This window comes from Lynx canadensis, chromosome X, assembly GCF_007474595.2.
Source record: "Lynx canadensis isolate LIC74 chromosome X, mLynCan4.pri.v2, whole genome shotgun sequence".
In the NCBI taxonomy this organism is placed as follows: Eukaryota; Metazoa; Chordata; class Mammalia; order Carnivora; family Felidae; genus Lynx; species Lynx canadensis.
Genome location: NC_044321.2, coordinates 13,748,681 through 13,776,215, shown reverse-complemented (window position 1 = coordinate 13,776,215; position 27,535 = coordinate 13,748,681). Strand labels below are relative to the sequence as shown.

Genomic DNA, 27,535 nt, shown 5'->3' with positions numbered 1-27,535 from the left:
TCCGTGGGCTCATTTCGTCTTTCACAATCTCACAGAAGGATCTTCTACGTGTGTCACCCTGGCATTCTAGGGGGTGGTCACTGGGCCCTCCCCACCTCTCCCGCCTCCATCAGCCAGCCACTTCCTCTCTTCTGGGCTCCGTTCTGGCTCCTCTTCATCGTGGGGTCTGGAATGGTCCCCAGCCCGCCAGTTGGCAGCAGGATCCCCACTCTGTCGGCCCTCCTCGGTGTCCATCTCCCCCTCCCCTGGCCCGCGCCTCGGACGACCCTTCCTCCTGCCACCCTGCGCCGCCCACAGCCACGCCCTCCCCGTGGGCGAGATCACCTGTCCCTCCTTCGCCGCCGCCTCCTCGTCGGGTACCCTCTCGCCCCCCTCCTGCTCCCCCTCCTCCGCCACCTCCCCCAAGCCCTCCCCTTCCCCGCCTCCTCCCACCCCTTGGTGTATATAGTAAAGGCCGGGCGCCGCACGCAGACACACACTCGTCCGGACACAGGCGCACACACACACTCACGCACGACCGGCAGCGGCGGCGACAGCGGCTCGGTGACAGCGGCGACGGCGGCTCCCACCGCTGCGCACCCCCTTCAGGCGGCGGGCGGCGAGGCCAGACCGGAGAGTTCCCACACCCGCGACCACCCCGTGGCTTCCTGGAGGCGGCGGCCGCGATCGCGAGGTAGCCACCGCGGTGCCCCCCAGCGCGGGCCGGGGTCCCCCTCCCCCGCCTTCCCCGTGCGGACCTGCCACCGGGACGCAGGGGGCGCGTCGGGCTGGGCGAGCCTGGCGGGGCCCGGCGCCCGGGGAGGGGCCTGCTCCCGTGGGCAGGACGGCGCCCGGAGGCCGGGGCCAGCTGGGAGGGCCGGGCGGGGGCGGGGACGCGGGCCGAGGCCGCCACCCGTGCGGCGTCCCCGGGCCCCGCTCCTGCTCCCGGCGCCGCGCACTGGCTGGCGGGGCCGGAGAGGCGGCGCCGGCCGGCGGGGCGGGGGCCCCGAAGTGGGTTTCGGGCCGCCACCAGCGCTGGCACCCGGCACAGAGGGCGGCGCGCGGCGGACTCCGCTCCCGGGCACCGCACCGGGCCGCCTCCCGGCTCTGCCGCTCTGCCCCGGCCCGGAAAACCCGGCGCCTTCCAGGCCCTTCGAAAGATGGATTCTGTTGACGTATCTGGCGGCCCTGGCGAGCCGGGTGGAAAGTTGGGTTTTGCCAGATCGCGCTGGGCTTGTCTTTGTGACGTTCGGCCAGCCCCGCATCCTCCCGAAGCCGGGTGAGTGTGCGTCGGCGCCCCGGGAGCCTTCGAACCCCCCAATGCCCAGACCCGGGGTGGCCGCACCGGCTCGGGCTTTCTGCCATGTTAGGCACCGAGCAGCGTTCTCGCAGCATTTTTGCGTGCGTTTCGGCGGCGCCTTTTGCTGCGGAGGGAGTTACCGCTTCTCTCCGTGTTGGCTTTTTCGGGGTTGAGGTTGTGCTCTGTGTGTTTGCTTGTTTGCCGTTTAAAGCCCGACTATTGTTCAGGATAAGCTCCGCCTGGGTGGGGAAATGGCATCCCACCACAGTTGCCGGCGAGGGGTAGAAATGTTGCCAAACAGCTGCTGCTTTGTGTTTCCCTATCACAAGTCCCTGGAGTAGGTTTGGGGCACGACGGATGGATGGAGAGAGGGATGGGGCATGGAAGAAGAAGGTGGCTTTGGAAGAGCGAATTGTCACCCACCCCATGGCATGCAGTCAGCCTCCCTTTCTGCCTGCCAAACTTTTATGAATATTCCTTTTGTGGCAGGGGGAAGCTTAATGAATTCAGCCCAGTTTTCCAGGGAAAAGCAACCCGGCTTTTAACAATGGTTTGAGAACTTAATCAATGAGAAAGGCGAGGGCGGGGGGTGGGGGGGGGGAGGAGGCGCTGACACCATATCAGGGATGTGGCTGCTTCTTGCAGAGTCAGGTAGGGGAGAGGTGGGCAGGGCAGAGCGCAGCTCCTGGGTGGCCGAGTTCCGGGAACTGTCGGTAGCTCTTACCTGTGCCCGTTGGAGCCACCCCCCATCGTATCCCCATCTCATGGTCTGCCCAGCCGTGGGCGATCCGGCTTCAGGGGCGCCTTGCGGCAGCGCTCTGGCCGGCCCCCCTCATCTGGCATTTTTAAGGATGTGTAAATATTTTGCTGAGGATAAGTGACATCAACAGAATGATATTCCGCAGAGCCCGGGTGTGCAGCGATGATAAATAGATACGGCCAAACAAAGTTTTGATAGCCGCAGATTCTCATGGCTCGCTCTGTTTCATTTGGGTCTTTGTTTTTGTTGATTTAGCATTATCTCTCATCCTCTGGTGTGATCCCTTTATTTAGCCGATTTCGGAAGCTTCTCTTTAGAACAGAGAGAAAAGCAGCCAGCAGGGAGAAAACAATTCTTAGCCTTGCATACATCATGCAAGGTTTTCTCTGCTTTTCCCCAGGAATCTTTCCCACCGTTGTCTAGATGTCTCTCTTCCTCCTTTTGAGTCTTCAGAATCATTTGTTGATTGACCGAGAGACTTAAGATAACTTAGAAAATGTGTTGTGATGTGCTTTTGTCACGGTGGAGGGGTGGCAGTGTGGGAGGAGGCTAGTGGGGAGGCTCGGGCATGGGAGCTGCTCACCAGGCAGCATTATGCCCCCTCTCGCTGTTTTGTCCTTTGCATTTTCTTCTCAAGAGGAACATGGGGAGCTGTGCCACTTTCAGAAGTCGGGGGTGGGCTGGAAGGCACAGAATCATAAACCGGGTGACATCCCGGTTCATCTGCCCCTTAGAAGCCCTCAGAGGCCACCCACCCACCCCTGAATCCACAGACCCCATAAATATCCTACGAATGACCACTTGTGTGTCATCCCAACTGATTCCCACTACAGGCATTCCAACGCGGCCCAGGCACGGTGAGCCAAGTCAGACTGGAACTTAGGGTATTGGCCGCTTTGGCACCAGCCCATGGGACGTTTGCGGGGGGTGGGGGTGGGGCGCCCCCCCCCCCGCGGCGTCCTTTATCATGCAAAGAAGCAGCAGACTTCCAGCTGTGAGGTTTGGCCCCAGGGAAAACCTGCCCATCTCAGGAAAAAATGAGAACACAGCTTTCCAGGTGATGCCAGTTGCCAGTGTAAGGACTTGGTTGGTGGGCAGTTGGGTAAGAACCATAAAATAAATAAAAGGTCTGGTAGCCAGAAAACAGAGCCTCTGAGACAGGGCCTCTGAAAGGCTAGAAAGAAAAAGAAAAATCGAGAGGTGTGTGATGAGGTGTTGCTGGGAGTGCTATAGCACCAGGGGAACAGATACAGCTCTAGCTACAGTGACCCAGCGACTAAATAGCACCGGCCTCCCCAACTCCACTTGATCCTGAACGGAGGTATTCTGTATGTGGCAGTGTCCACACACAGTGTGCTCCCAATCTCCGGTAAGAAAATAGCAAGTGTCTATTCTCTGGCTCCTTCCCTAACCTTAGATTTGGGGGGAGGAGGGTAGTGGAGGGAAATAAATTAGGAAAGGAATTAACATTTGTTGCTACTCTCTGTCTGCCAAACACTTGACATGTGGGAAACCATGATGTGATGGAGGCATTATTTTACAGATAAGGAATCTGAGGCTCAGAGAAATTTCCAGTCGCGTGTCTGACTCCAGACTTTGGTGGTTATGAGTTAAAGGGGCTACGTGTCCCTCTAACCCCGCTGTCTCTTATTTTTTTCTCCCCAAGGCCAGGGCCCTCAGCCCCTATGCATTCACAAAGTATGGTACCTAACTTGGGGGCAGGGAGCCTACCAGTGAGGCAGCCCAGTCACCCAGGGCACATGCTTATAGCCAAGCAGATAGACCCCAAATAGTCCCAAACTATTTCAGATGGAAAGACTGCCTCTTCCTTTTGGAATCCCCAACGCCCAACCGTTGGTGAGTAAATAAGAGTTGAGTGATGAAATGATGGAGCTGATGGAGTGGATGGTGGTGGGGAGGCAGCTGTAAGTCATTGTCAAGGGAGACTCAGCAGGGACAAATGCGGAGATTTTTATGTTTCTCTGGGGACTTGGAGTTCCTGGTATCATGCTCCATTTCTAGCCTGGGGTAGGTCCAAGATGACAAGTTCTTGTGACGTGGGCAAAGATAATTCCCATTTTATAGATGAGGAAAGTGAGGCTAAGACAGCTTAAATAATTAGCCCGAGGTCCATGGTAGGACCAAAGGATGCATGAGGGATTTCTGACTCTGACCGTCTCAAATAAATAAATTCTCAGTAAAAGTGAGATGAGGTCTTGCTATGCAATTGCATTAGGTAAGCAAGTCCCTTAGCTCCTTTCCAACCAGATGGTAGCCTTTATCCCCTCTGCAGAAACTCTGGAGCCACTGGGAGAGCCAGAATTTGAATCCAGATATGATTCTGCCCCTCCCTGATCAGAATATGAGGGGGACCTCCGAGAATGAGACTCTCGAGCAGAGGGAAAGATGGCTAATTGCACTCTCCCCTGCACAAAAGCCTGCGTGGGATTTTGAATTAAGCTTGATTTGGGGATCAGGGTGACATCTTTGCTATAGAGTTGGCAGCTCTTGTCTTTGGAGAATGCCTCTGATTACCACTTCTCCCTCCCACCTGTTTGTCTGCCCGGATGCCCATCATCTCATTCTTTCCAGGCGTCTCCTTTGTGGCTCAAAATGTTTCATGAGCTTCTTAAGTCTACCGCTCTCCTGTGCTCTGATGGCAGCTGGTGAGCAGGTGATTTTGGTGGTCACATTCGTACTTCTGGGTTTTGCACATGACCCTCCTTCCCTCTCCAGCCAGGAACACACACACAAACACACATACACGCACAAACACAGGCACACGTAATTTGATCATGTTTCTTTATCTGCTTCACCAAATTAGATTGCAAACCCAGAATTGTTATTGAAAGATCGTACGTGACTTTGGTGATCTTCTGTCCCAGCCCCTGCCGTAAACAGATCAGAAGAGCTAATATGGAGGCGGCTCAAGCGGCAGATGCCTTGAGTAGTGATTATACTTGCCGGCCTTCTCACTGCTGTGGAGCGGCCTCCCCATGATGTATGCATGGGCCCCGAGCCTCTCATAAAAGCCTGTTTTAATCTCCCCTTAGACGTGGAGGTGGGCTTCCAGAATATCCCAATCCTTACGATTCCCATTTTCACTGTAATTCTTTGCTCCAATAACTTGATGGCTCACCCTGCACTCACCCGTCACTCTTTCTTCCCACAGCTTTTTGGTCTTTCAGCACTGCACTGTCTATGAGAACTGTTTATGATGAAGGAAATGTTCTGTATCTGCACCATCCCATATAGTAGCCACTAGTCACATGTGGCTATTAAGCAGTCACAAGGTGGCTAGTCCAAAGCAGGATGTGCTATAAGGATAAAATATGCGTGGGATTTCTAAGACTTAGTACAAAAAAAAGAATGCAAGATAGCTCGTTAATAATTTTATATCGATTACATGGCACAATGATAATATTTTGAATATGTTGTTCAAATAAGCTATAGTATTAAAATGAGTGCCACCTGTTTCTTTTAATCTTTTTTAATGTACCTACCAGAAACTTAAACAAAATTTTTTTAAGTTTATTTACTTTGAGAGAGAGAGAGAGAATGAGTGGGGAGGGGCAGACAGAGAGGGAGAGAGAGAATCCCAAGCAGGCTTCACATTGTCAGCACAGAGCCCAATCAGGGCCTCGAACTTACGATCCGTAGGATCGTGATCTGAACAAAAATCAGGAGTCGGACGCTTAACCGACTGAGCCACCCACATGCCCCTGTACCTACCGCAAATTTTTAAATGGCGTATGTATTTCTATTAGGCAGTGCTCTTTAGAGCAGACTAACCAGCAACCTGTGTCTTCAGCCTCATAGTACCTCCAGGTATTTTAGGGACATAAATACCCTGTGTCTCCATGGCAGATGGGAAGCATGGGCTGACTCAGTAGCCACAACAGCCTGGCGTCAGGCCACTTTGATTTTCCGTGGCTAAGGAGTCCTTGTGGGTGGGGGGTGCACGATCAAGTCTATCCCTGAGCATGCTTGCTCAGCCAAGTTCTCCTGAGGAGTGTGGGCTCCTGAAACTCAACGGAGATGAGAGAGCAAGATGGGGGATGGGAACGGACAAGGATGGCTTGAACAAAATGACCCCTTTCCTCTCCTCTCCTCTACCTCTCCCCACCTCAGGCTGGTGTCCTTGTCCACTGGGGAGCCGTGTCTTGCCTGGGCAGTTGATTTCCTTGACACCTGGTCTAATAATATCCTTCCTGGGGATTTGTGCTTGGAGAATAGTGTCCCAAGTAGACACCCTAATGGGGGGAGTGGCTTATTTGGGGCTGGAGCCAGTCTTAAAGAAGGGAAGGGGTAAGAGAGGATGCACATAGTTATTTCCTGACAGCTTGATCAAAACAAGAGCAAGGAAATAAATACGGTTTCCGTGAGAAAGAATCAATGCAAGGAAGCCCACTCTCACATGCCGTGGTGCGGCAGATGAGGAAACCTGAGCAAGACACAGTTCCTGGAGATGGGGAAAGGGTCGCAGCTGGCGTTGCAGTCTTCCTGGGCCCTTCTGTGGAGCGCTGGGCATGGCTCGAGTAGATGGAAAGGGCTGGAATAATGAACTTGGGGCTGTGGTGATTTATAGGTCAGGAGCCTGTGGCTCTGGCTCCTGAGGGGGCTGCCCCCACAGGGGACCCTTGGCTGACCTCCTTGAGCTCCTCGGAAGGAGCTGGTTTTGTTTCCCATGGCAGAAGCAGACTGTTTACTGGAGCACAGGAAGAATCCGACATTCTGGCGAAAAATAATTCATTAACAGCCAGGGTATTACCAGTTCCCTGGAAAAGCTCCTCCAGCTGCACTGTAGCAACTGTTCTTTTTCAGCAGCAGATTCGGGCCTCGCTGGCAGCCAAGACTGGGTGTGTTTGGGCGGTTTTTGTCATTGTTGTTATTTTTGCCTTTGTGTGTATGGCCACTTTTGCCTGATAATTCAGAGAAAGGAACCGTGGCCTGGAAGGGTCGAAATGGTATAGCTGTCAGCCATTATTTCCTTCATAGTTTAGAAGCTCTAGGCTGACTCTAGGAACGTGCATTTTTCCTGACCAAAGCCCACCCCCATGCTAGGGGCACGGTACAGCCACACAGAATATTCTAGAACTAAAGGAATTTTATAGACTCTCAACACCTGCTCTTAAGACCCTCTGGAAACAATTGGCGAAGGACTCCCACCCCCAACCCCACCCTCCCACATATGCACAAACATCAGGCAGAACGTCCTGTCTTGGCTGTGTGGGATTCTTTGCTTACTATTAATTGACACAGTGGGGCCAAAGTGTATGATTCATCATCCCAGTTTTGAGGGCATTTGGAAAGCCAGGCAGGCATGACCGAGAGAATGGGCTGCATGTTTTGCTCACTAAAGAATGATGGAATCTACAGTAAATAAAAACGGAATGATTCCGGAAGCTTTTCATGCCCTGGAAAAATCTGCCTTAAAAAAAAGGTGTTTTTGTCTGCTTGTTTGTTTTCTATGCCTCATGTTCAGAAATATGTACCCAGCTAGCAAGAAATGGAAAAGAATGGCATTTCCTTGTTTTAGTGTTTTAAAAACTGTAATTGCAGGTTAAGTGAGATACGAGGTATTGATTTTGGTTTTGTATGGAACATAACTAGATAATCATTTTATTTTATGGGATATTAATTTCCATCCATTTTCACTGATGAAATATGCATTTAAAATGCACCCCTGCCATCATCACGGTATTTCTTTAATGTTCCTGCGTTCAGACTGAGAACCTATGGCATTTATTTGGAAAAGAATAAATACATCCTTAGCTAACACGTAAGCCAACCTTAGATTTCAAAGAAAATGATGTCTTCTCTCTTTGATGACGGCCAAAGATAAGAATATTAAAGGTAAGCATATTTGGCTTTGTCTAGAGCACAGTGTCTCCACCGGGGCACTATTGACATTTGAGGCTAGATTCGTCTTTGTTGGGGGCGGGGGAGGGCTGCACACTGTAGGATTTTAGCAGTCTCCCACTAGATGCCTGTAGCATCGCTCCCTCCCACCACAGTCGTGACAACCAAAAATATCTCCAGACCTTGCCAAATGTCCTCTCGGGGACAGAATTGCCCCTGGTTGGGAAACACTGGTCTAGACCAAGGTTTAATAAGTAATTTGTGGGTTTTGGCAAATTCAATTTGAAATAATAAAAGATGCAATTTATCCTTCTGACTTTTACATATACTGTTCAGGGGGGCGATTAATTAACAGTTGGAAGTGGGTCATGTGCCTGACTTAATTCCCAGGTTGGTGGATGAGTCTGTAAGATTGTATAAGCACCAAGATTTTTTTAAGGCAGGCGACCGAATAAGGCATAGGTAATTAATTGGGGGACACATTGTAATAACTAACGGCTTTGCTGGTTTTTTAGAAAGAGAGTAGGTTTATTCCTCCCTAATTTCTTTTTCATATGCACCTGATTCCAGGCATTGCCTTCAAAGCCACCAGGCGTCTTCCTCTACCCGCCCCCCTCTTCACTGTCATTTCTCCTGTAGCATCTGAAGCCTGAGCCAATTAATTTAGCCCTTTAGTGTACTTGGGAGAGCTACGCGCCGAACACTGTAATAGACTCATTTCAGGTTGTGGCAGCCCTTTACCCACCACTAATTTCTGTTTTCCAGTACTGTTGAGAGAGAAGGTCCGTGGTGGGTAGATGGGGCATTTTTCAAAATTATGGGACGTTCCAATTTAGGTGGTGCTCACAGTTCCTCCCAATTTTCTCCCTCTCGCACACATTTGTTTCCTTGCACCAGTTCCGCTCGGGAAAGAGAATGTCGCAGAGCTCCTTCAGGCAGCTCGAAGCTGGTAATGCCTGCAGTCGGCAGCGACAAATGAAATGCTGCTGCCGGGACCAGCCCTTAGCCATCTTCTTTCTGAGGTTCCCCTGAAAGGCGAGAAAGGAGGGTCCTGCATTCTCAGGGAAGGCGTCAGGGGGGTAAAGCGTGGAAACGGGGTGAGCGAGAACAGAGGGAGAACAGAGAGGTGGGTCACTCATTACACAGCAAAGCGTCCCGAGGCCAGCCCTACCCGGCCCGTCTTTGAAGTGGGATGGGTGTTTGGGGGTGCTCGAGGACAGAGGCAGGTGCTCGGTGCAGTCAGCGGGGCCACTTCGTTTTTCCGCCATCCGAGGTAGGCTGACCTCCCGAAGAGTGTGTGAAGGAGCTCAGAGTGTCAGGCTCCGCCGGTGAGGAGAGCTGGAAAACCTGGGCATGGAGGGGTTGGCCAGGCCACCAGGACACCTTCGTCCTGGTGAGCTGTAGCCTCATGCGAAGACCAGTGTGATTCTTCCCCGTCGTCCTGAAGGAAGAGGCAGTGAGCTTGGCAGGCAGCCACAGCGTGCCAGGCCCAGGCAGCACGTGACGCTTGGTCATTCTAAGCAGCCAGGCCCTCGCAGGCCAGGATTCGGGTGATGACTGCAGCTCTGAGAGAGGAAACAGGATCATCAGTCTGGGCTTTGGAGGCCGGTTTCGTGGCGCAGAGGCCACCGGGGCCACTGCTGTGTGCTGCAGAAGCAAACAGACAGGTCCAAGTGGTATGTTGTTCCTCAAAATAATGGCAATGGCGATGGCTGTGAAAAACATTTAGACCCTTGTCATAAAAATGCAAACAGTCTTCCTGCTATAGGGAAAAGCTAAATAAACTCTATTGCAGCTGTATTAAGTAGAAACAGATTTGAAAATGGGGTGTTTTTTTTTTTTTTCCCTGAGACACTTATTTATAGCAGGTTGGGCAAAGGCTGCCACTATCTTGTGCGGCTCCGGAAGAGTGTTTTCCAGATGGTGCTTGCTGGTTTTCTCTTTATTAAGCTTAGCTGAACACGGCCTCACTTGGAAAGGTTCATAGAAACTGGTGTTATTTTTTTCAGATTACAGCGATCATTGATTGGCCAACAGATCAATGGCTGGGAATGGATTGAGCCTGTGCCGATGAATTTCCTTTTGCATTTTAGAAACAAGAAAAATATCAAGGAAAGCTCAAAATAGGGGTGCTCTCTCTTTGGCTATATACATAGCAGAGCTTTGAAAATCATATGGGACTACATTTTATACTAATTTACATTTGCCTTTTTTCTAAATTAATGCCCTTCTTTTTGCTAAAATCTCTCCAACATCACTGTTTCCTTTCCAACATCTAAACAATGTCCAGATACATTTCAGATTGAGCAATTAGCTCTGGCTGCAGTTTCCTTTTATGAAAAAAAATCACTAACCCGCTAGACTAAATATGAAATTATTGAATGTGAAAATATCAATCTGAGACCATTTGTTCTAGGATCCTTTGTGGCTTATCACTGGCATTTTAAGAAGGCAACAAAGGCTGATTCTGCCCTGCCTTTCCATGCTGGACACACCCACACCAAGAAACCTCAAGCTTTGTTTTTGCTCTTAGGAGCTGTGCAGCTGGGTTTGGGGTCATCCAGACTAATTCTTGACAGCCCAAGCCACACAGGGAAGCGTTTTGGAATGTCACATAAACCGGTGGTCCCCACGGACCAGGCATGGGACAAAATTTCTACCCATTCACAGTGAAATGGAGGAAATGTGAGAATGTAGTGCATTTCTTTTTTAAAGCTAAACCTTTTCCATTTCACAGACCTGCCTTTTATTCTAAAATGGCCTTTCCTGCTTTTCAGGGTGTTAACGTCTCTTTTCTGAATGATCAAGGTAGTACCTGGCATTTGCAGTTTAACATCTTTTCTGGCAAAGTCAGAAGTTGGAGTCTCTATTTTTTTTGTCAGCGTTCCTCATCCAGAACATTAGAAACTGTGGGATTCACCCAGGAGGCCTAAGTGAATTGTGAAGGGGAGCCATTGTTATGATTCCTAAGCCAGAAAAGCCACCCTGAGCAAGGGTCCTGCTCTGAGTTCCCTCACCCCACTCTTCTGACCCACCCCCAGAGAGCTGGCTTTGTCCCCAGCCCACTTGAAGAACGGGATCGCATCTCCAGAGGAGTTTGAAAGGGAAAACTGGCCTCTTGGACATAATGTCTGAGCATGCAGCCTGAACTCTGAGAGCCTGGACCTTTTATCCGTGATTCTGTTTTCGACTCTGTTGCCAGCTCACATGGGCTCCACCCACCTTCCTCCTCTCCTCAGCCCTGCCCACTGCTCCCAGAGCCAGGCCTCAGCAGGGCTCACCCAGGTGTGGCCCTGATCTCCTTACTGGTCTGCTCTACTCCTGTCCTTGCTCCTTCAGCTGATATTCCTCTCAATAAAGCATCTCTCTAACCTCATCACCCCCCAGCTCAAGAACACTCAGTGACTCTCAATTTCCTAATTAGTTAGAATAAAACTCCCATATGGAGCCCTCTTCCCATTTTCCCTATCCATTCTCCCCCCTCTTGACTGGCCTTCAGTAGGGAGGATGTCTCTGGGTTGTACAGTTGCTCTGGCTTTTGTTTTCTCATATGGGGGGAGATTTGCAAGAAGGTTGCAAGATCTCTTAGGTGTCTTTCTAGATGAAGAACACTGAAGCCTTGAGTCTAATGTAATGGACCATCCCAGGGATTGTGACATTCATACCTGGAAGGAAGGAAGGGAGGGAGGAAGGAAGGAAGGAAGGGAGGGAGGGAGGGAGGGAGGGAGGAGGCAGGCTCAAAGAAAGAAAGAAAGCCCCACAGAAAATGAGGCTCTCTGGCTTCATGAATTATAGCCTTCTTACAAGGATTGTACATACTGCTTCTGGATGAGGATGCCACATTTCTGGCCTGCCAACAAATTGGTATTGATTCAAGATGGTACTGCTGACTGGTCCTACTGAAAACAGAGCCACTTATAGAAGTTCTGAAATTTGCAATTGAAACATAGTGGAAAGAATCTGTCCTAGCCAATGCAGACTGTCCCTTCCACGAGAAGATATCTCTAATGGTCGCTCATAAAATCATAGTAGCAACAATATTACCTGTCATTTATCAGGCTTCTGCTACAGACTGGACAGTTGTCCCGGGTGATTTACACTTACTATTTTATTTCCAGCTTCATAACAGCCTTAATGATGTGAGTGGGTACTATGAGTTTCAATTCATAAAGGAGGAATCGGGGCTCAGAAAGGGTTAGTAACTTACACAAGGTCACACAACCCATAGGAGGTGGAACTGGGCTTCTATACAGCCTGGTTCAATAGAACTTCCATTCTACACTGGAAATGTACTATATGATGGGATTGGCTATCCAATATGGTAGCCACTAGCCACAAGTTGCTATTGAGCACTAGAAATGTGACTAGTGTGGCTGAGACCTGACTTGTAAATTTTATTTTTAACTAATTTTATTTTTAATTTTTTCTTAAGCATTTGAAGTGTACAACTCAGTGATATTAAGTACATTCATATTGTTGTGCGGCTCTCACCACCATCCGTCACCGGAACTCTTTCATCTTGCAAACCGATTCTCTGTACCCATTAAACACTAACTACCTGGGACCCCTCCTCCCAGTCCCTGGCAACCACCATTCTGCGTTCTTTTTTCTTTTTCTTTTTCTTTTTTTTTTCTTTTTTTCTTTTTCTTTTTCTTTAAATTGCCTCTTTCCCCCCACACCTGAGCCTCTGGTAACCACCATTCTACTCTCTGTTACTATCAGTTCGGCTTTTGTTAATTCCGCACTTAAGTGAGATTATGAATATTTATCTTTCTTTTTAAATGTTTAAATGTAAATTGCCACATGGAGCTCGTGGCTACCGTATTGGACAGCGCAGCTCTGGAACATGCTGATTTCACGGTGCCCTTCTGATCCCAGCTTTCCTGTAATGCCCTCCCAGCCCAGCACAGTCTCTCCCTTTCTCAGAGACCTGTGGACCAGTGGTTCTCAAGGGTCAGTGTGCATTCGGATCACCTGGACAGCTTGTTAAACTACAGATCCCTGGCACCAACCCCCTGAGCAGGTTGGGAGTGGGGCCCAAGAATTTGCAGCTCTAACAAGTGCCCAGGTGCCAGGGCCTTTGGTTGAACATTATCTACCTGGGCTTAGGGACTAATTCCTGCATCTTAAAGTGGTGTAGCCTGAGATTCAGCTGTTCCCTCTCTGTACACAGAGAGCAGTGGTCGCTGGCTCAGCTCAGCTGGGAGAAGCTTTCTTCTTGCTGCTGTCCTGGAGGCCAGGCCCTCTACCAGCCCCAGCTTTATTTGGGCCACAGTTAGCTTTGGTCACTCCCTTGGCAATTGTTCTGGCATGCATTCATTTTAATTTGGAGCTCCTTGGGAGAGGGGATGGAGAACCAGGCGGGGTGAAGAAAGAGGCACGGTCTCTAGGAATTGCCTGACCGCCCTGGTGATGTAAGGCAAGTCTGCACAAAGACGCCCATTTGTTGTCCGATCTGCTGTTCTCTGCAATTAAACAGGGGCAGAAAAGTTAACAAGGAAAGAAAAAAATATGAAGCAGGCGAAGCGGACAGATAACGAGCTGTGTCTGCCCACTCTCGTGCCTTCATCCTAATTAAAGTCCTTGTCCCTTTTGGAAGGCAAAGGCCATTTGCCCTGGGGCAGGATTCGAGAGGGTGTGAGTGGCCACGGGGCCGGGGAGGTCCCCAGAAAGGGGACTGTCATGTTGGCCACCTTGACTCTTGATCTAGCTTTCATCGGTGCTGAGAATGTTGTTCTTGTTAAAAAAAAAAAAAAAAAAAAAAAAATATATATATATATATATATATATATATATATATATATATATACAGGTGTCAAGAAGTAACAGAGCTTACTCATGAAAGTAGCTGTTAGGCTGTTTTTCTTATGAATATTTATACAATAAAAGAGCAATGTGGAATCACTTTTTGTCCAAGTGTGCACAGATCTTCTGTGTTTTCTCCCAGGGAGCCTGTTCTGTTCTCTTGCTGTCTTTCCCCTCTTTGTTTTGTTGTTGTTGTCGTCGTTGTTTCGTGTTTGGAGAGCAGTAATCATGTGTCTTTTTTTGTGGCTTGAGCCAAGCAGCACTTCCTAAAGTTCATTTTAATCGGCATGTTTAACAACCCAGCCCTCCTTTGCTCCTGGCAGCCTGCTCTGTGGCGCTCAGATGCTGGTGATATGTTTCACACAAAAGTACAAACACACAAATTTCTCCCAGTTTATCTGTTTCCAAAAGCAAGTCTTCAAAGGCATGAACTCAAGGCCTCATTTCTGCTGTTACAGGCGTTCTGTCCCTGTTAATCGGTGGTGAAATGTGAACTTCCTGTGCTTTGAGTACTTCCGTCTACTCAGCTCTGTGTCATCTCCCCACGAGAGAGAGCTCCAGTGGGGCCCCACCCCCCTCCCTCTTGTCGCTGACACGCCCACTCATCAGGGGTAAGGCCCACCTTCCTCTAGTCAGCTGGACCTACCCTCGACTCCATCTTGGACATTTAGAACATGAAGCTCTTCATCCCCCCATCTGTATGGGATGTTTCTTTCCTTCCTTCAGATCTGTTGCCTGGTCCCATCTCTATAGTGACCAGTGCCAAATGCCCTATGCCTTTTCACCACTTCCGCGGATGGGGTGAAGAACTTCAGGTTCTCCAGATCCACAATGGAGCTGAAACGCCTGACCAGGAATTTTATACACGTGCTTTCACTTAAATCACACGATAACGTTTAGAAACAGCTATTTTCAGTTGCAGATGAGGAAACCAAGATGGCAAAAGGGCAGCTTATGGATGATGAGCAGAAAAGGTGGGCAGGGCCCAGGTCATAATGAGTCTTATAAACCTTGATAAAGAACTTGGACTTTATCCTGAACAGTTTCATAGAGGCCAGTGACAGTATCTATTCTTTGTGTTTGGTGCTTTGTCCTAGTGGAGAATCAACTGGGGTAGGATGGAAAGAAGACCAAAAAGGCTCTGTTGCAGTGATCACAGAGAGCAATGACCTTGAACTGAAGCCTCATAGTGGCAGATGCAAGGGGCTAGATTGTAGAAGTTTTGAGGAGGCCAACTATGGGACTTGGTAATGGCTGGTAGGTAGAGTAAATTATGATAACACCCTAGTTTCTGTCATGCAGGCCCCTTGATGGGCCAGGGAACTCAGGAGAGGGGAGACATTGGGTATCTGGGCTCTCCCTCCCTTTGCAGTCAGGCAGGTGGGCCGACAATCTTGGCATTGGCCCATGTAATCATCTGAGCCCTAAATTCTGAAGGGAGTGTATTGAAAACGATGAATGGGCCAAAAACTGGGGGAGAGAAAAGGGAAACTTGACAGACATGGTCACCAGCCGGAGTACCTTCAGTCAGCGGCTTTAAATACACTTTCCAAATTCATATACTCTGTAAATAGGCCAGAATTTGTAAGCAGTGGGTGGCATGGGGTAATCCTGCCAGTTAGGCCTTGACCGGGCCCTGCTGGAAGAGAGGGATTTGGCTAGTGGCCTGCCACTAGGGTGACCAACTGTCGTGGTTCTCCCAGGATTGAGAGGGTTTCTGAGACATGAGACTTTCAGCTTTAAAACCTGGGCAGTCCTGGGCAAACCAGGATGAGTTGGTCACTCCACCTGCCAGGGGAAGGTGTTGTAACATGGACAGCTGGGCTGGTCGGGGCCAAAGCAGTGAAGACTCAATTCCTGCCTGGGGACTCAGCATGGCGATGCCACCACAGGGCGGAAAGGGAGCTCAGGGATGAAAAGGCAAGAATGTATCTCAGGCCCTTTCAGATAACTTTTCTGGGTTCAGATGAAAGGCTTCTCTTAAAATAGGAGCCTGGGAACTCCATTCTGCTTTCCCGGAAACTAGCCTGTGCTGCATCCTCCTTGTAGCCCCTCCCTGCTTCCAATCCTGGGGATTCATCCGGACATTTCGGGTGAATTTCAGGTGAGTGAACAAATACTTTGGTCCTACCAGCATGTCGGACTCGGAGGCCCTTAATCGAATGTGGGAATATTTTAAACTGGGTCCTAGGTGATCAAAACCATTTCTTTACTTAACACATTCCTACATGCTTGACATTGTAGTTAGAAAAGACTTTTTTTTTTTTTTTTTTTTGAAGAGCAGCAAAATGCAAAATCATTTGTAGCCGTAGACCATTTGGATCTTCATCTGCAAAGGAACCATAGCCTTCCATTATTCATAAGTCTTTTGAAACCAAATGACATTTTTTTTTGTCTTCAAAAGCTTCCCTTCCCCACCCCCACCACAACTATTTCTCTTGCAAAATTAGCCTCAGTCAATAAGCAGACGACACGTGGTAAATGGTAGGACAGAGGCACGCTTAGAATAGAAAGCTAATGAAACAGATTTTTCCTGTGAAGGCCTGTCCCGGTGCAAGCCTCCAGCTCCATCCAGAAATTCAGAGAGACACAGAGGGTGAGGTGACAACGCTCATCTGACACCAGTGTCACCAGTGACAGGGAAACACATCGGCATCTGTTCTCGGCGGTGGGGTGGCAGCAGCAGGAATAAGGACGAGCTCAGTGCAGGGAAGTAAAAGAGAAAGGGGGAAAAAAAAGTAAGGATGAGATTCTTCTGGCCACGCGGCTCAGGTAGCGAAGGAGGGAGCAAGGTTCCAGGTGGGACTTCGGTCTTTGGAAAGAGCCTCCAACGGTACCCTGTCCTCTGCTGAATCCGAGAGTGAAACTGAACTTTGTCATTTCTCTGTGCCCTCCTGTGTCACTTCATGGGGAGTGGTTATCAGTTATGGCAAAACTGCCTGCACCACATTCTTACCCAAGCGTAAAGGACATGGTGGGTAAAAGCTTAAATAATAGTATCAGCATTTTAAAAAGGTGTTTTATTTCACATACATTTTAAATAGGTCCAAATGTTTAAGCAATGAGGGGATATGGTTTATTCTTTTCTTAGTAATGTTTGGTTTTTAATGGCAGCTATACCAGCTCTATGGATGGGAGAAGTCCTAAAAGTGATCCATTACAGGGTTTTATTTTCAGGTTTTTGTCTAAAATCCTAACATACGTACAGAAAAGTACATGGGCTGTTAAGTGTACGGCTTGAAGAATTTTCACAAACAGCACACCCAAGCCACCAGCACCCCATGGAGTTGGAGGCCACACCGGCCCCCAGAAGACCCCCTCCCCATGTCTTTTTCATTACCCCTCACCAACAGTAACCACTGGCTCTCAACAACATGGATTAGTCGTGTCTCACACAGAATTTTCCAGTCGTAGCTTTCTGTAGGAGTACCCCCCAAAAAAGCCCTTGAGACTTTCTTTTAAGGAGGAGGGCAGAAATTTTCTAATGGTTTGCTTTCTCTGGCTGCTCTGAATTAGGCCTGTTGAACAGGAAGTTTCCGAGCTGGGTCCCTGCTGGTGCAGGGCTTGGGGCAGGCTGGTCTCTGCTGCCCAAGACGATGCCCAGGCTGTGAGCCAGTAGCCTGCCCTTGGCGTCACCTCTGCCAAAGGCAGCCACCAAGCTTGCCTTATCTCGCCCGCGAAAGCCTCTGGCAGATCTTGCAAAGACACGTGTCTAGAAGCATTGAGGACAGGACAATAAAATGGCCGAGAGTCCCCTGAACATATTGGCCTTCCGGAAAAGAAGGTCAGTCACAACCATCATCACAGCATATCCAACGTGCTGGGTTTTTTCCACCTTGCAAATGAGAGCGCAATTGATTAATTTCGCCTCCTCACAGACTTCGTCGAAGCTTTCGACGTGCTTTCTGCCCCCTTTTCTCACTGCAGGAAGCAAGCAGTACGAGTGCGGGAATAAAGCTATGGAACATACATCGTAATGTGTCTGGAGCAGCATCAGAAAAGGACTTATTTGTTCTCCTGGGCTGTGTAGTGCCGAGTGATTGAATGCTCGCCAAGCTGTCAGTTTTATGAAACAAATTCCCTAACCCCCTTGGCCCAGAGCTTTGCTCAGCCTGAGATGGAAAAGAAATAACTTTTAATAGAAAACTCATTGCTAAAATCTAAGATAAGATTTCAGAGTTACTTCTCTCCTAAGAATAAAATGAAATATTGAAGAAAGCATTTGATGGGGGACTCGTAGGGAACCTTATTTCTTGGTTCTTGCTTAACAAACTATGTTAATAAAAATATTTAGACCTTCGTGATGCATAATGCATTTTTATTCCTAGTGAGCTAGCCTGTTTGTATACACAGATGTTTCCTGTGGTCCTTCTATCATTGCTTCTGCTTTTTCTGAAACAATATTTCTAGCCGGAAACAGAATCTTATGTTAAGAACCTAAGCCCCTCACAGACCCTGTTAGTTTGAGTGAGGGCATTTTTATTGCTAGATTTGATACTTGGTGGGGGAGGAGGTGGTGGGAGTCTTGTTTTATTCAAAAAATACAGAAAACACTTTGAATAAAAAGATAATGCCATGAACCCACTGTATCAAGACTAAATTATTAGACAATTCTTCCTTGGCTTCTAAATTAGACCTGGCCAATTCATCCAGGCACATTCATTACTGAAGAGCTGGCCGGCTTTCTAGTCTCCGTTCTCACTGTCAAAGCCGCCGTGAGTAATGCCTGCCCTTTCGTACAAACCTTAGGTGTGTTCGACTGGGTTTTACAGATTTTCCAAAGCATTGTTCTCACAGAGCTGCAGTTTCCTTTCCAGCGCCAGGAACACCGTGGCAACACAGTTTACCAGCGCAGTTTCTCTACCACTCTTAGGAACACATGGAAATCAATTAAAAATAAAACCCATCGGCCAGTTGTGCTAAGGAAGGAAATGAGGTTTTACACATCAGCACTTTTCAAAAAAAAAAAAAAACTATCTTAATTGAAAAATGGCACGATGCCCTAATGAAAAATTAAGCTTCAGGATTCAGTCCTTAATATCTCAGTGATGAGTGTGTGTTTCCTCCTGTGGCTACCCCTATGAGCGAATTCTGAAAGAATCAGGCAGGGTGTTGAAATAAGATATCACTCAGCGTGACTATTGGAGTGAGGCATCGCCCTGTCTGGCTCGCTTGTCAGTGGCTGCCTATATGCCAGGAGAGGAAGGTTCTGGTCCTTTGAAGTTCTATTTACTGTCTTTAATGTTTTAGTAAATTTTGTTTGTCTATGATAATAAAAGTAATACATACTTATTTTAGAAAATTTGAAAATGTAGAAAGGCAACGAGAAGAGAATAAATATCATCTGTAATCCTGCCACGCAGAGATCACCACTGTCAATGACTTTGGTTACCCTCCTTAAGGGTCTTTTGTGCCTATGCGTACATCCTTTCTCTTCTCTGGGAATTTGGAAGGTGTGTTCCACAAGTTGGTTCCCCCCTCCAAACTTCTGTTAACATACATTTCTCTAATTATCAACATCGAGAATGGAAAGGTATCTATATTACCTCTCAGGTGTGACAAAAATTTTCAGGATGTTTATTCCTCTCTCTCTCACTGCCCCCCCCCCCCGCACGCCCCACTACCAGGTCTTGTTCACTGCCATGTCCCCAGCACCCAGAACAGCACCTGGCACTTGGCTGTTGCTCAGTAAATGCTGCTGAAGCAATGAGTGAATGGTGAGAGTTTATCCTCACAGGACTTCCAGGAGGTGAGGACTGACTCCTGAGGCCAACCTCTTTCTTTCTCCCTTCCTGTGCTGCCTCTTCCGAGAAGTCTGATGAAGCCATAGGTCCCACCGCTGTCCACTGGGTCTGCTTACCCTGAATTTCCACGTGGGGAGGCAGTGAGGGGTGAAGTGCCCAGTCTTCAGAGTCAAACAGACCAGATTCCCAGGCCTTCAGAGGATGAAGTAATGGGGCAAGTGTCTTCGTCTCTCTGGGTGTCAGGGATGCCATCTGTAAAATGGGCAGTGGTGAGACTTGCCCGGCAAGGTGAATGTCAAGTATGCACGGTGCCTGGTACACAGGAGGGATCCAAGATCTGTAGCTACTAGTGTTGTCCCCGCTTCTCTTTCAAATGACAGCATAAATAAAGAGCCCTCGGGGTCCTCGACATTTTCTTTTCGTGTTTCCAGTCATGTCATCTAATGAGTACAGGAGAGTTTCTGATGGGTTACTTTATGCTTCTGTGCCAAGTAAATCAGAAATGGCAAAGAATCAAGTGGGCTTTCTAATAATCTGTGCTTCTCCTGCCATCCCCTGCAGCACGCTTCTTGTTGCCTTGCAATTGTGTATCCTTGTTGCCCTGTAATTGTGCATCGGTGTAGCTGGCTCTCTCACTATACAGTGAAAGCACATTGCATCTTGATATCCTGAACCCAAGACCCACAGCGCTGTAACTGAGGAGTCACTCAATATGTATTTGTTGAACGAACGAATGAATGAATGAATGAATGAATAGTATCATTTTGTCCACATCTTGCCTTATCTCTACCATACCTGGGGGCTTTCTGCCATCTCCTGGATGGCAAAAGCAAACCAAACCATAGAAGTAAACCTCTAGCCTTCTGAATGTATAATGTAAGCTTCTGATAGATATGTAAGTATTGGTTTTGAAAAGGGCCAGTTCAAGGGGAAAAAAAATATTCCCATTTAGTTCCTATGATTAACTCCGCTGGCTGGCTTATCAGATACCTTAGGAGAGGAGGAGTGACAATGTGTGCACAGTAAAGCTCCTGTCTGCAGCTTTCAGTTTGAGTTATATGTGTGTTGGCATCTCTTTCACACAGAATCTGATGAGTTGGCATTTATTTTTGACAGCATCTCAAATCTTGTGAAAGTCAGGGCTCGGGGCTGGTGTTGTTTTTTAGTAATATCTCAGATGGTGGCAGGATAACCTTGATAGTAAAACAGAAAGGTTTAAAAAGATGTCTTAGAGTTCTTTGAGAAAACTAAAAGCTCAGCAAAGAAGAGCTTCCCAATTTCCCAGAGCAAAGGCTTCCTTGAACATTGGGCTTTTTGTAGGCTGCACACAAATAAACACACAGACACATAGTCGCTGAGGTGTGTTTCCTCCTCTAATTCACTGTGGCAGCGATTGCTGATTGGTTCCACACCTGTTTTGTTCATCTTCCCAGACACCCACCTAGACTACATTTCCCAGCCTCCCTTGCAGTTTTTTTTACCTGTGGCCATGTGACTGGGTTCTGCCTAATAGGATGTGAGTGGCAATGATGGGTGTACCTCTGCTCCAATCATATAGGCTTTCCAGGTTTTCCTCCAGGTTCTTTTCTCATGCACTGGCTGTCTGGGATGGAGCAAAGTCCCAGGGTAACCTTGGAAGGCTGCAGGGCCTCCTCTGCCTGGGGAGGGTCACTGCCTGAAATGGAAGTACCTGATCTGGAGCCCCCACCTTAGACTGTTACATAAGCAAGAAATAGGCATCCATTAGGGAGTTATTACAAGTGTGAAGCAGTTTGTTAGGCAGCCTATCCTACCTTAACAAAGTCATAGTCCTTGGATGTTTAAAAAAAAAAAAGTAGCTGGACAGCTTTCAAAGCTCCATTTATGTGCCAGAAATTGTTTATGTTAATAACAATCCGTTCAGTAGCCTTACCAAGTTACCCTCATTTTAGAGCTATAGATACAACTCCAAGTGGGAAGGGAGTGAGTATTTTGTCCACCATGGTGGCTCCAGGGTTGACACAGAGGTTGGAACTGACTTGGCCCTCTATGAGGCTTGTTGATGATGGAAGAAAAGAGGTGACCCAATAAGGTGGTCACATATCCAGGGCCCACAGCTGGAAAACGCTGGATCCACTGTTTCATCCGGATCCCCCTGGCTTCAAGGTCCAGCTTGCCTCTGAGCATCTGTAACCCAGGATTTTAAAAAGAATGGGTAAGGAGCCATTGATGGACCCTAAGAAAAAACATTTTAGTCTCTCATCTTATATTTCTGATTGGAAAAAGCAACATATTAAAAATAAAAACAGAAACATTTCTAAAACAAAGAAAGGAACAACCCTCCATAAGCTTATGAGAGAAAATTGGTACGAGCTCGATTTTATTCTGTAAGTTCTTAACATATGCACACATTCAACAAACATTAGTTCACTTTGTATATAGAAAATTTCTCTCCCGCCACATTTATTTTTTTTATTATTAATTTATTATTAGTTCTTTTCCCCTTAAGTGATTTCCTTGGGCATTACTTCCATGTCAGGACACACCAATCTGTGCTATCCTCTGCAACAACTGGTAATAGTGTGTGTAACCGTCTGCAGTAATTAACAAGTTGCCTCCCGGTTGTCGCTTAGGTTGTTTCCAGTCCTTAGAACACAAGAGCTGTGATCAACATGCTTGTGTGCCTCTCTAGGGTAGGATGCTAAAGGGGCAACTGTGAGCACACCGACAGGCACGTGTCACTGTCTGCCACATGGGGAGACCTATTGCTGAGGAAGGTCCACGTGGTCAACGGATACTCGGACTCTGTGGGTTTAGTTCTTCAAGTTAAGGCAACCAAGAGCAGTGGAAGAAAGGGTTTGTAGAATCTCACTCAGAGCGTTGCAGATAGGCTCCAAGCCCTGGCAAAGATGAACAGTAAGGAGGCACTGGCATCCCAGCTCGGGGAGGTGGCTCCTTCATGCTCTCAGCTGGTTTCTCAGCAACTGGACGGCAGTGTTGTCCGGAAGGCCAGAGCCCCCGAGGAGACACTGTCCGGCACTAAGAAGTGAAGCAAGGCTTCCTTTCAGAGGCGGGGCAATGGCCAGTGGGCCAGAGAGAAAGGAAGGAAGAGGGTATATAGATGTCGCCCAAGGTTCCTGCTGGGGCTGAAGCTGAAGGCTGCAGGACACTCCCTTCTCAGAACCAGGCATAAACCTGATGTGCCTGGACAGCTTTCAGGGCAAGCAGGCGATTCCAGACACATGTCTTTGGGCACAGCTGTGTGAGCTCTACAATGTCCCTGTCCATGAGGGATGCTCATGAAATGATGGCGATGATGATAATGATGATGACAGTGGCCGTGGTTGGCAGCGGGAGGAGGGAGATGATTACCCAGACAGTGCTCAAACACGAAGAGCTGAACGTGCAAGAAGAGCTGCCTTCCGTGTGTGTGTGTGTGTGTGTGTGTGCGCGCGCGCATGCACGCGCACATCATGTTGTGGTTATGTATGTGAATGTGGTGTACATATGTGGTGTGTCGTGAACGCGTGATGTGTGCAGCACTCTGTGTGTGTGTGAGATCGTGCGGGATATGCGACGTGTCGCAATGGTCGTGTGTGAGTGTGCTGTGTGTGGATATGTTTGAGGGGGGAGGAGGGCTGATTAAGTCCCCCAGGGCATTCATGTGGCCTACCAGAGGCTTCATACTGCTCACTTTTGAGTTTTTCCTCCTGTCTTCCCTGTTTCCTGTGGCAGAAATGCCAGCTTCACCCAAGAGAACCCTCTCGACCATTTTTTCCCTTAGGGAGCTAAGCTCCAGGGACACACTTAGGTTTCCGCTGATCATCTCATTACCTAGCAGACTTAGAAACAGGGCAGCGGTGTTCTCTAGAGCTATCTTATTTTAGTTTATTATTCTTTTTACTTATTATTCTATTTTACTTTTTATTGAGATATATAACACACACAGTAAAGTGCATGGAGCGCACAAATTTTAAGTGTTGATACACTCATGTAACCACACCTCATTTCAAAGTAGAATCCATTTCCCACACCCCATAAAGCTCCCTTGAGCCCTTTCTCAGTATCCCCCAAAGGCAACCACAATTCTGACTTCTGTCTCCGTAGATTAATTCTGTCTGTTCTAGAATTTCATATAAATGGAACCATGCAGTATATGGTCTTTTGTGCCTGGCTGCTTTCACTTAGCACAATGCTTTTGAGATCTATCCATGTTGCCGCATGTATCGGCAGCTCGCGCCTTCCTACTGCTGTGTAGTATCTTATTGTATGGATGTATCACAGTTTGTTTATCCATTTTTCTGCTGACGGACATCTGGGTGGTTTCCAGTTTGGGGCCATTGCAAGTAAAGCTGCTGTGAACTTTCTTGAACGTGTCTTTTGGTGGCCATATGTAGAGCTGTCTTAATGTTGCCTATGATACCATTTGACAGAGATAGAGCTTGGAAAAATCATACAACAACAACAAAACCCCCAACGTACTCCAGAGAGTTTCCCAGGAAGAATGAAGCAGTTGACTTGATGTGGCCTGTCTTGAATCCAACTACATCCCTTCCTTTGGGAGAAAAGAGCATCACGTGGGGGAGAGTGACAGCCTGTCTGTCTGTCTCTCTCTCTCTCTCTCTCTCTCTCTCTCTCTCTCTCTCTCTCTCTCTCTCTATATATATATATATATATATATATATATATATAAAGCCAGGTTTCCCAATGTAAAAATGACTCCTTGCTGGTACACTGGGGTGTTTGGGAGGGCCATTGGCTACTGCACTCTATGGCTTATGATTTGGGTTCCAATGCCACGATTTTCCCCAGTGGGAGTCCCAGTAAGGCTGGGTGCAGACTACTTGGAAAGGTGCCCAGTTTACTGTGAGGAGGCTCAGACGTTGGGAAAGTCCGGCCTGTTGCCTGACCCTGGGATACCAGGAGGGATTTCAGGGACTGAAGAAAGAGGAACGAACAAGCTTGCACCTACACAGTGCTCCAACTTTCTGGTGTCTGTAGCACCTAAACCCTTGCCCTACTCTCTAAAGAAGCTTTGGGGCCCAACCCCTGTGTCTTTGGCCCTCATCCCACCTGCCCATGCACTCACCGCCACCCCCAGCAGCTCTCTTCCACAAGACTGCCATGCTGGCTCTGGGAGCATGCTTGGCTCAGACCTTGGGCAGGCAGGAGGCAGTGGTGTTTCTGTCCCCAGGGGCAGCCCCTGACCAATGCCACAGTGGAGTTGGAAGATGGGCACCCCGGTTAACCCCCCCTTGGGGGAGATAGCTGTGAGGTTACCTCCCAGAGGAACTGAGCCCTGGCTGCCCACAGCAGCCACCTGCCCATTAAAGTGCCTCTGGATGGCCACCTGCCTTTCTGGGCTCACTTCCCACCCCCACACTGGAGCTGCCTGGGACCCTCTCCTACACAAACTATCTGCACTTGAATCTTTGTCTCAGGGTCTGCTTTTGAGGGGATCCCAAACGAAGCCATGCTATTCTCCAAGAAAAATGCTCTTTGGCACATATGTTGAATTTTGTCTGGCAATTTTGCACATTCCATGGCATCTTTTGCATCGTCCACTCTGGGATTCAGCCAGGCCACTTCCGGCTATATTTGCCACGGAGAAGTTTGAGATCAGTGGCCGGCTCAAGGGAGGACAGTAACAAATAGTATTTAATTTTCAAGCTGCAGTGAAGGTAGACAGCCTTGGTCCCATTGCTCCCTGTCACTGTCGCTGCCAATTCTGTGTACAATGAATGTGACACTACAGAAAAGTGTGAGTTAATGGAATCATTTAAGACCCCCATGATGGTGGGGGGAATATGCAGGTGGGGATGGGATCGGGGGTGGGCATTGCTCTTTAAGGAGATTCCAAGCTATTCTGTAGCCCTGAGGAAATGGTTTATCATAAAATAGAAAGTGAAAAAGAAAAGGCAAAACTTGTCTCTCTGCCATGCTAGGGTGTTTCCTTAAAAAAAAAAAAAACCATAAAACCAAATAAATAGCTTTGATTTGTTGGGGGCCTATGATTCCTGAATGAATTTTTCCTTTTGTTTTTCGTTTTCCAAAATATGGTTGTGATGTAGGCGTGGACGTTTTTTAAAAGAACTCTAGGGTGAATCCTTTTGAGGAGAAAAATCATACTACCCAAAGCACTTTGTCCAGTTTCTTTTGAATCTTTTCCCGGAGGAGTATTTTTCCACATAAGTTAAGGAAGGGAACAGAGGAGGAAAGTGGGGCTTGGGGCAGAGGGCTAGAATCAGTTGATGATTTGCGATTGAATTTGCGGTTCTGGGAGGATAAACACACGCACGGACCTCTCTCCGCGGGGCTGGGGCATCCGAAGGCCTCCTGCATTTTAGGGAGGGTGGGACGTCCAACTGCAGATGCGGTTAGATGTATTTGGGGGATTTGAGGGCACAAACTTGCTCTGCAAGCGTCGGATGGCAGAGCTGGGTGTTTTGGGTCCTGAGGACTCCCCTTTGTCTGGTTCTTCGCACCGCACTGCATTTTTAGAAGCACACAGCTGTTTAAGTTACATCCTATTAATCTTTCCCCACGGCTGTATTTGCCTGAGTTGATCAGCATAACACCACACACATTTTCTAATCGTTTTTGCTGTTTCACTGATTGCGGAATTAGAAGCCTCCCCTGTCTGGTAAAAGTAGGTCAGGGAAGTTCCTGACTCCGCTACGCAGCTAATAGATTTCTGAATGACAGCACGCAGGGCGCCTGCATGTGACATTTGAGCAGAACAATGGTGATCACTCACTGCCGCTCTTGAGTCTGAGTCATTCTCTTCCCGGCGAGGCAGGAGCGCATGTGGGCGAGGTGTCAGAGACTACAGGTGCCGCTGCGGTGAGCCGGCACCCGACTGTTCCTCTGTTCGAGGGAACGCAGAGCCTTCTCCCTCCGGGTTGCCTCTCCCCACGGCCCTGTGCCACTGCCCTCCCCCGTCACCTCTCCCTCCCTGGGCCACCGCCACGGAAACCTCTTCTGTGCCTCCTCACGTGGTCAAGCCGCACACACAGCATCCCCTTCCATTGAGCCTCCCCTCCCATCGGCGGCCTCAGCTTGGCTGGCGCGCCTTCTCCCAAACTTCCTTCTTCCTCCTCTGGTCCGTGTGCCTCTTCCCTTGTTATTTCAGCTTTAGGATACTGTTGGCCGTGCAGAACCCATAGGAAATGAAACTGCATAGCCTTGCGATAAAACAGTTAAGCCTTTAGGTTGCCCCCAGGAAAAAGCAAATGGCATCAAATTATTAAGACCTAGGCATTGTCAAATTCACCAAATGACATTGCTCCTGTCAAGTAATAACTTTGACAGGGAACGCTGCGGGTGTCTCCTTTCCGTCTCCCCCCCCACACACACACACTTCTTTTTTTATTAATTTTTAAGATGGACAATTTTTGTTTAAACCATTTCTTTCTTCCAGCTCCAGACAATGGCAATCATAATCACGTCTGACCAGAACATATTGCTTGTGTGTGCTCATGTTTAATTTGAAAAATGACAACAGTGATTTCTTTGAAGTCTCATACTCACCCAGAGCTACCCCACAATTGGAATCTCCTAGAGGAGGAGAAAGAATAAATCAACATAAAATGATGTCATAAAACCCTCTTAAATAACAGCCAGGTAGTAAATTAACATCTACACGACCTTTGAAATGATCATGTACAGGGAAGCCGAATCCAGCAAACAGCTGGCTGGGTGCCTGCCCTTGACTAATAGGCTGAGAGATACAGCTGCTGGAAGGATATTTGAGAGTGAGTCCTAAATGCAGAAAGCTGTCTTCTATAAAAAATAAAAAATCAGATCTTTCGTTTGACAGATCCTAATTTCATTGAGATTGACAGCATTGCCTTTGTCGAACATACATTTAACAAATGAGATTGAGCAGGTACCCCGCTCAGTTTCATCTAATTTAATTTGACAGCCAAAGCAGGTAGGCAGAGTAATGTACTTACAGAGAAGGTAAGAAGGCTTTCCCAGGGTTAAACGACGGGGCTTGCTGGATCAGCCTTCAGCGAGTTATCACCTCTGTTGGTTTTGCGTGTTTGTTTTTGTTTTGCCATCCACACATGTAACTTTTTTTTTAAATTTTTAATTGAAGTAGAG

The 27,535-nt window shown here is 48.1% G+C and overlaps 1 protein-coding gene across 4 annotated transcripts in view; it reads left to right on the top strand.

Moving 5' to 3' along the window:
• Positions 1–367: 367 nt before the first annotated feature.
• RAI2 (retinoic acid induced 2) overlaps positions 368–27,535 on the top strand; it is a 59,317-nt gene continuing 32,149 nt past the window's right edge. Inside the window, exon 1 of one of the 4 annotated variants that reach the window (XM_030305122.1) lies at positions 368–673. The gene's annotated coding sequence lies outside the window, so the exon portion shown is untranslated. Of the gene's footprint in view, positions 674–967; positions 1,259–27,535 lie in introns of those variants that run through there. The other 3 variants (XM_030305124.1, XM_030305125.1, XM_030305123.1) reach the window with 3 other exon arrangements.